The 9,164-nt window shown below is 38.4% G+C and overlaps 1 non-coding gene across 1 annotated transcript; it reads left to right on the top strand.

Moving 5' to 3' along the window:
• The first annotated feature begins 1,418 nt into the window (after positions 1–1,418).
• Positions 1,419–1,522, top strand: LOC116505115. Its single transcript, XR_004254900.1, has one exon. It is a non-coding gene; the product is annotated as a U6 spliceosomal RNA (small nuclear RNA).
• Positions 1,523–9,164: the final 7,642 nt, after the last annotated feature.

The raw sequence follows: 9,164 nt of genomic DNA, 5'->3' as shown, positions 1-9,164 counted from the left end.
ACATTCTTCAAATTTATTTGCATGGATGGGTAAAAGCATAAGGTCCCTAAATTACTGTTGTGCTGCTAGGTAACTTCAAAAAATCCATTAAATTAATTTGAGTTTGTTCATTTATTCTGGCCTACATATGAACATGCACTGAGTGAGGACTGGGTGTGTAAAGATGCTAGGAAGGAAACATGCGGTTCTTTCACCATCATTCACATAATTCATTTCTCAGAAGATAAAATATTTGAATTAACAAATGCCATTTCTTAAAAATTACAAACAAAATCAAGAGGAAAAAAACCTTACTTTAACTACTCTTTGTAGATCAAAGCAATATTTGGAATACTGCAAGTTGCAGTGAAATAAGCACGTCACATGCATGTTTAGACAGCCTTCTGCCTTCGTTTAAAAGAATATTAATGAATTAACTTTGGGATTTCCTGAAGTGTTTGTGCTAAATAATGCTGGAAACTGAATCTATTGTGCATTACAAAGACAAGATTCTTTATTTTTAAAGCGCTATGGGTAGTAGTTTGTTTCTTTTCAGAAATGGAAGTTGGCTGATAGCATTGTGGAATTGAGAACTCTTGGCTGTCCTGTAGAACAGCTTGATAATTTAAAAATGGACAGTGTGGCAAGCAATACCTTCTTCATCATCCTGTGCTACTTTTGTTTGTTTTAATACACAATGCTTTAAAAATATATTGTGGCTATGCACAAACTGCTCAGACTATATTCGAGCAGTTACTTGTATATGGGAAAACTCTGGTCTGTTGGTGTCTAGTATCTCAAACCTTTTCTCATACATATATGTTGTCAGTACAAACTACAAACCAATGATTTCTTTAAGAAAAAAAGAACATAAAGTCTGTTCAACTTACCAGACAGTTTCTTTGTTTAGACTAAGCATATTATTATCCTCTCCCATTTTTAAAAACACTGTCAATTCACTTAAGGGGCTTTATTTGGGTTGGACGCTGGCCTTCTTTTTCTAGGGCTTGAAAATTGTTGAAGGGCAAGTCAATCACAATTTAACTTTCTCTTTTTCCTTTCAGAAAGTATTGGATTTTTCAACTTGGTTGAGTGAAAGATTTGGCATGATCTGAATTGTTGGTTGTGCACTTGAGCTCAAAATTCTAGAAAGTTTAATGTAGGGTTTATAACAGCCTTGCTCAGCCTGGTTCTCAACCTAATGTCCGACACTATGCTATCCTTAATGGCCCAACACTTAGTTGGGATGAGCTGAAACAGATTTATTGCAAGTTCATTGTTGCTAGTAATGGAAACAAGTTTTCTTAAGACAAATTATACCTTCTCCTCTTTTTTTATAAATAAATAAATTTTGTGGTAAACTAGCGTATTATACAGGCACAGAAGCTATAGTAAATCTCTGTATTGTTTCAATTTTAGTACATGTGATATTGAAGCATGTTTTGGCAAGACATTTAGTAGAATTGGAACAATACAGAGAAAATTAGTATGGCCCCTTGTATAGGGATAACATGCTAGTTTTCATGTAAGGAGAGAATCTTTTTTCCCTTGACACTAATTTAATGCATTCTTCAGCTTCCAAGACCTCACCCAAATTCACCCACCCCAATAAATATAAGCAGATTTGAATTAATGCCAGACTTCCACCTTTCATTAACATACCAGAAGTTTCATTTCTCACGGGCTGTGAGCTTTTTCATTAATGCCATCATGATTATCAGCTTTTACAATGATGATTGCTCTTAATTTATTGTGCAAGGAAATATTTACTTCCATGGTTCCTAGTATTTGCAAACCAATGGCGACAATAACTTTCATAAATAAATAAAGCACTAGTTCCTTGAATACGTCACTTTTGGTTTTTATTATACAAAAACCACATTTTAAAATTATGTTGAACACTTATCCTTTATCATGACTTCTGCCTATGAGCAGAGAGGTCAAATGATCCTAGCTATTAGAAATGCTATTTAATGTAAAATATTTCACTTTATATTCTTCAGATACTATGTAAATCTACTATGTTCTCTTCGTTCTGTACATTTAATGTACATAATTTTGTCTCGTGTGATTTGTATATTTCCTTGGGTTTTTTAAAGGCTTATGCCATATTGGAAGATAGACTATAAAATAAAATGTTGGTTATATATTGGGAGATTATTTTAATTCTTTCAGGAGAGGTATTTTTTTTAAAAAAAATACTTTATTCTGCCTGTGCTATTTTTATAAATAAATCAAGCCAGCAAACCTACTTTTAATGCTCATCCCTCCTCCTTTTTTTCCTACAACAACTCTCTGAGGTGGGTGAGGCTGAGAGTTTTATTGTAAAACAGTCAATGATCTCAGATGGATTCTTTATCAGTATAACAATAAGTATAGAGATTCTTCATGGAAGCTTGAAGCTGCAATTACGTTCTACAAAATATTGATAATACTGAACTCTCATTTTTAATATTCTCCAAAAGATCTATACGCAGTTAAGTAGATATCTCTAAGCCCTTTGCTTTTACGCAAAAAAGCTAACAGAACAAAACCCTGAGAAGACTTTTTCATTCCACATAGGTCTTACAGGTATCCTTAGAAAATAACTGATGAATGACTGAAGCCAGGGATAAGACAAAAAGTAGCAGAGGTCATCCCTAACTATTTTTTTATTATTTAATATTTGCATTGTAGCTTCACTTGGAAGCTTGAAAGAAATAGTGTTTGCAATGTGACGTGTTTTGTCATTAATATCCCTTACTCATATGGAAAGCATACATGTTTCAATTAAATGTGTGTTTCTGATTTGTGATAGGTGTTGTTAGCCATTTTATTAATAGGAAGACCACACTGCCATAACAGCCATATTTTAAAATATAAAAGGGGAAGGATCATAATGCATTCCGCTTTAAAATCAAGGGTATTCATTAGGGCTCCATTATTTTATTAACTAGGAGCATTGTTAACAGGATGGGGGTAGCGTCAAAAAAGTTGATATAGCCTTGATGCAATTAAAACCTTGCTGTCAGCTTGCGGTATTTAACCTCCTCATGGAAGGATCTCTTCAAAAAGCTAGCACTGTGGCTTATAAGATAGAAACAAGTATATAGAACTCAAGCATATAATTAAGAACCTTTTCTTCCACCCAAAACTAGTTGCAAGGAGCCTGAAAAAGTTCTCACCCACTTGTACTTTTGAAAGTTATAGAAGAGAAAAATCAGTTCAGGTTTTCATAAAAATGCTTAAATGTTCATTAATTTTAACAGCAGTTCAGTTTTGAACCACTCCTAACTTTCTGAAGTATGTGCAACCCTGTAAATTCTTCTCAAAAACCAGAGGCATCCCTTAAACATTGGAAATGTTTCAGACCTTCAGCTGGCTGGGGGATTCTGGGAATTGAAGTCCACAGGACTTAAAAGTTGCCAAGATTTTGAGAAAGAAAATCCAGAAATTGTGTTCATATTGTGCAATTGTATGCTGTTCTCACTTCACCAACAATGCCAAGCAGTTCCTCCCTCTGTGCTGTACAGCCTCATGTCAGCCTGGATTTTTCCTGCAGACCCAGACAGAGGAGTCAAATCAGGGGTGGGTTTCGACCGGTTCGCACTGGTCCCTGCGATCCGGTTGGTCGCCGAACCCGGAAGTAAGTAACTTCCGGGAACGGCGAAGCCCCCCCCCCGTGCCCGCGTGCGCCCGCACACCCGCGCCCGCTCCTTACCCGGTTTTTACGAATTCTGCGCTTTCCACACATGCGCAGAACGCATACAGTGCCTGCGCGATCCTCCAGGAGCAGCTGGAGCATCGCGCAGACACTAGTACGCACGCGCGTGCCGCGTGCGTGCGCGAGGACGCCGCGTGCGTGCGCGAGGAGGCCGCCGGCCTCGTTCCAACCGATCCGGTTGGAACGGGGCGAGAAACCCACCCCTGAGTCAAATCCATGAAGTTCAGAAGCAGGGTGACTTTAAAAAGGGCAGCGGCTACTCACCTGGCTCAAACTGCATGCCCAGGGCTAGAAGACAAAGAAAAAGTCAGTTCAGATGCTAGTTCTTGGGGTTTCCACCTCTTGGGGCAGAAATGGATTGCTGACAACTCCAAGAGGCCTGTTAAGTTTGGTGGCCAGTGGTGATCCAGATTTCCTTAAAATTAAAGCTGGAGGATTGTCTTCTCTGGCCTAGCTTGACTTTCCTTGCCGCTTGTTAGTCACTCAAATCATGCTGTTCCATATAGCCTCCCCACCCAGGTGATTTGAACAGATGGTCCTGCAAATCCTTCCAGCAGAGAAGGCAAAAGGAAATCTAGCTAATAATAAGAGCAGAACAGCAACAGGAAATGGCAGCTGATTTGGCTGCTATATCCTCACAGCATTTGGGAATGATGCCCTTTGTGAGGGAAAAAGACAGAAGCAACTCAGTTGATCAAATGTCATAAATCAAAGTGGCTTGTGTTTTGGTATTGATTTGCGTTCCCTGTTGTTTTCCCCAACTAAACTCCATGCTCTGTATGAAGAAGTAATTTAATACAGAAACCTCACATGAATCCACAGGTGAGTTGTATTGCCTTATAAACAGGTCCTTTGACTTTTGAGGCAATTTTTATATTTTGGAAAGCAGCATTTCTGACAACATAAGAGATCCCCCCCCCTTTTGGGGGGGACAGAATACAGTCAGGAAACAAAGTGGATTTTATTGAACAATGTGTGTAATAAAAAAATACCAGGAGAAATTGAGGCTAATCACATCTGATCAAAGAAAACTTTGCAACATCAGCAAATGTAATAGATTGCTTATTTGCACGCTCTCTTTCATTTGAGAGGCCAGCTTAATGTACTGAATCTCTTCTTGGGTGCCAAGAATGTAATTTGCCACAAAAGTAGAAGATCAACATGGAGCATGCTTTAAAATAGCACTTCTGGGTAAATGCAATTTCTGTGGTCTAATTACTCACATATGGTTTCATTTTCCTTCACTTGTATATTGACCAGTATTCTTTATTGCTAAAACTCTGACCTCCACTTGTATAGGTCAGCATTTCTTTGGATTGGAATATGGTGAAATTCTTTCCAATAACAGGGAAGTTAAAATATATTTACCATATTTACTCCTGAATTTTACCCTCCCCCCCAAAAGGTGAAATTGGGGAAAGAGGTCATAATCCTGTGGAGTCCTCAGTTTGCTCACCTTGTTACTAACACCCTTGCTCCTGTGTGGAAAATAACCTGAAGCCAGCCCTGGAGATCATTTTGTTCCATTCCCCAAATTCTCCATCTAATATATGCACATATAGGGCTGTCTATAAAAGGTTCCCAATTTATGATTTACAAAAAATATATCTCATATTTGCATACACTCACCATTGTCTCACAGAATATATAACTATATATACTCTGTATACACACACACACACACACACACACACACACACACACACACACACAAACACATTGTCCCTCTTAAAGTAGAAGCAGTTGGAAGGAAAAAGGATGGGGAGAGGAATGACATGGGATGAAGGAGAAGAGTATCTACATGGGAATATAGAATAAAATGGATGGAGAAGAAGACACACAAAGTAGAAACTGGCTAAAGGGGGGAAAAAGTTGTACAGGTAGTCCTTGACCAACAACAGTTCATTTAGGGACTGTTCAAAGTCACATCACTGAAAAAAGTGAGTTATGACCATTTTTCACACTTATGACCATTGCAGCATCTCCAAGGTTACACGATAAAAATTCAGACAGTTGGCAATGGACTCATATTTATGCCAGTTTCAATGTGCCAGGATCATGTGATCCAGGGGTGGGTTTCAGCAGGCACTACAATAAAATAAACAATAAAACAATAAAAAAATTTCCGCGCATGCGCAGAAGCAAAAAAACAAACCGAAGAACCGGTTCAGGGGCATGGCAGGCCTGGGTCGCTACCAGTTCCAGTGACCCAGTCCACAAAACCACTACCGGTTCGGCTGAACCGGGCCGAACCGGTACTAACCAACCACTGATGTGATCCCCTTTTTCTGGTCTTCTGTTAAGCAAAGTGAATAGGAAAGCCAGATTCAACCATGTTATTAAATTAACTGCAATGATTCACTTAACAACTGTGGCAAGAAAGGCCGTAAAATGGGGCAAAACTCACTTAAATGTTTCGCTTAGCAACACAAATTTTGGGCACAATTGTGGTCATAAGGACTGCCTGTATAGATATGACAAAAAGGGTTAAATTTACTAGGCCATTATCTCCCAAAGAGCAGCTAAACTTCCTTCTTCATGTAACAGTAATGTTCTTGGCCATTTACACCTCTTGATAATTCCTCAAATTTCAACACCACCTTTCTTTTAATTCTCAGTAAACATAAGATCTCCCCCCACCCTCTGTCGTCCCCCCCCCCCAGACTAACTGTCAGTCTCGGAAGTTTATAAATCAGAGTTATTATATCTAGGCTGCCTCTAGATGGCACCAAAGAGTGAGAGGTTTTTGTATCCTTTTGCTGCAATCTATGGATCACCCAGAATTTTGCATCCCAAATCTGATAGCTCTATTGCAGAATTTATTATCTCCTGTAAGTAAATTCCACTGAGTGTATCTATATTTTTTAATTAATATCCTGCCTTTGTTACAGAAAATCAATGTGGTGTTATACTTCCTCCCATGGCTACGATTAGTTGCTTGAAAAATTGACCAATGTACTGTATGTATGGTTCTGTATACAATATAATAAGTTCAAAGTTGACTCAGCATTTTTGTTATGTAGTTGTGTTGGTAGGTATATGATCTAAGGCAGAAATTTTCATCTTTGCAATTCTAGCTAACTGTCCCAGGAAACTGTCTTGGTCCCTGCTATGATGGGAATTTCTGTTCTCACGGGATTTTTGACAGAAGCAGTGAGCCTGGAGATGCTGCAGCTTCTCACATAAAGATTCCATTCCTCCAGTTTACATCAATAGTGATGGCTGTCAATGTCAGTTACCTCTTGCAACTATGTAGTAAAAGTTACCAAAACTGACTATAACAGAGCCCCGGCTGATTTGGTATATATATTGTACTATTATACTGAAAGGGCTGTGAATTAAATAACATTGGGTAATAGAGAATAAACTAAAAATTAGATTTGTTTAATAATTGTAACTTCATTCATTCATTCATTCATTCATTCATTCATTCATTCATTCATTCATTCATCCATTCATTTTTATCAAAGGGTTTTTCTCTTTTTCTCTCAGTAGAGCAAGCAAATCTTTGGAGTGTAACAATGCAGCTCATCTCTGGCCTCAACCATTTTTTAAAAGATGTGAAGTGTTGTATTCAACCACAAGCTTAGTTCATTGTGGCAAAATCCCCTGGAAAAACTCAATTTATGTTGATTTCATCCTAAAACCGCTATGTTAAAAAGAAGTATGGGAATTGCCCTTAAATTAGTTTGAAATCAACACTGTGGCTAGTTAAGCCAAAGCTCGATAAAGAATGGGCAGTTAGGAAGCCTGAAATAATTTTCAAAAACCAACTGGTTCAGCAAAAGATTCTGTGCCATTTCATTTGTAGAAACTCCCTTTTAAAAGGCTTTTGGAAATGAATGAGCCCTACTGAGTGATGTTTTTTTAGAGTGTCCTCCCCTGCTCTGAAATCATCTCCTTCTGAACCTTTGAAATCTCCCACAATATCCTACCATTCTGGCAAACGTTTTTCTGAGAGGCTGAGAATGTTGTCTAATTTTCTTGGGGTACAAGAAGGGATTGCCAACCAATTACACAGAGATGCATTCCCCCTCACTGGATATCTTCAAATTAGATCAGACAGCTGTTTGTCATGAATGCTTCAGCGTGGATTGGTGCACTGAGAAAATGGTTAGACTTCATTGCCCTGCAGTACCATAATTCTGGCCAATTTTTACCAGGCTGCTAGTCCCAAAGGTGCTTTTTCAAGAGGCAACTGGACTTTCTGGTTTTTCTCTGAAGATGTTTCGCTTCTCATCCAAGAAGCTACTTCAGCACTGATGGATGGTGGGGAATGGAAGGATTTATATTCTTTGCAGTCAGCTGATCATTTACATTCTCTTAGAGAGTGGTTGAGGCCACTTGGAGATTTGTCTGATGATCTGACTACTGCAAATGGGTGTGGAGCCGCCTTGGAACTGCTGAAAGGACTGTTGTGGAACTCTGCTTTCTGCAGAATGTTTTCTGCCCTCTGTCCCTTCACTATTGAACACAGGCGTGGGCTGTTGGAGATGATGTTATGTTGTCTGCATCTCAAACTGAAGCGCAAATGGTTCCTATACCTTTGAGACAACCACGACCCAGATAACTGAGAATCTCCATAGACTTTCAGGGTGCTACTTTCCTGAGGGGCCGGGTAGTAAGCTGAAGAAAAGGAAGGATTGCGAATGGAAGGAGTGTTTCTCTAACCTCTCCTATATCTCAGAAAGTATCTTGGGCAAGAATTCAGTTTTTGGATTGATAATAGTTTCAGTGATGGACTATGGTTACTCTGGAATCCATTGCCTTGTACTGTCAGAATTTTTATAGGAAGTCTTTTCTTGATCTTAATATTCTAAATAATGAGAGTACGATTTTCTTCATGAAAAGAATAAACACCAAGCTATGGGCTTCCCCTAAACATGGATTGTGAGGCACACAACCATATTATCTGGTTAAAAAAAAGTTGAATTGAATTGTAATAGCTACGGTAAGTAATGTTATTGTTATTGGATGTTCCAACGTGCTATTTTAGGAGGAAAAAATTATGGATCTAATCGAAATGCACAGAATTGTAACATATGTAGGTTTTGGGAAATCCTCAATTCTAGATTCTATGAAGGCAATTACATTAGAATTCTCTTTGCAATTTTTGGCACTCCTAGGTAAATTTGCAAAATGATGTGATTATATCATCATTATAGGTGCTGAAAACTGTTACCACAGCCATTGAAAACAAAAGGATTACAGTATTGCATTGGGTTATTTCTATACTTAATGATAGGATGGTCTGAGATCACGGCTATGTCCCTGTGTTCCCATAATGTCTTTCATCTTAGAAAATTGAGTCATTTAAATACCAGCCCACTCCTGTTCCAGAATAAATGCTGTGAAGATAATTTTACAGTGTTTCCTCTAGATCTGCAGGTGGGTGGCTTCCCATAGAAAGGAACTCTTAACTTTGCTATATTTTTTTTCTCCTCCAAGTCCTACCATTTCAGTAGTGAAATTCATTTTTTTT

This window comes from Thamnophis elegans, chromosome 2 (assembly GCF_009769535.1).
Source record: "Thamnophis elegans isolate rThaEle1 chromosome 2, rThaEle1.pri, whole genome shotgun sequence".
NCBI lineage: Eukaryota > Metazoa > Chordata > Lepidosauria > Squamata > Colubridae > Thamnophis > Thamnophis elegans.
Note: the sequence above shows the minus strand (reverse complement) of the source record. Positions and strands in the feature narration are given on the sequence as shown.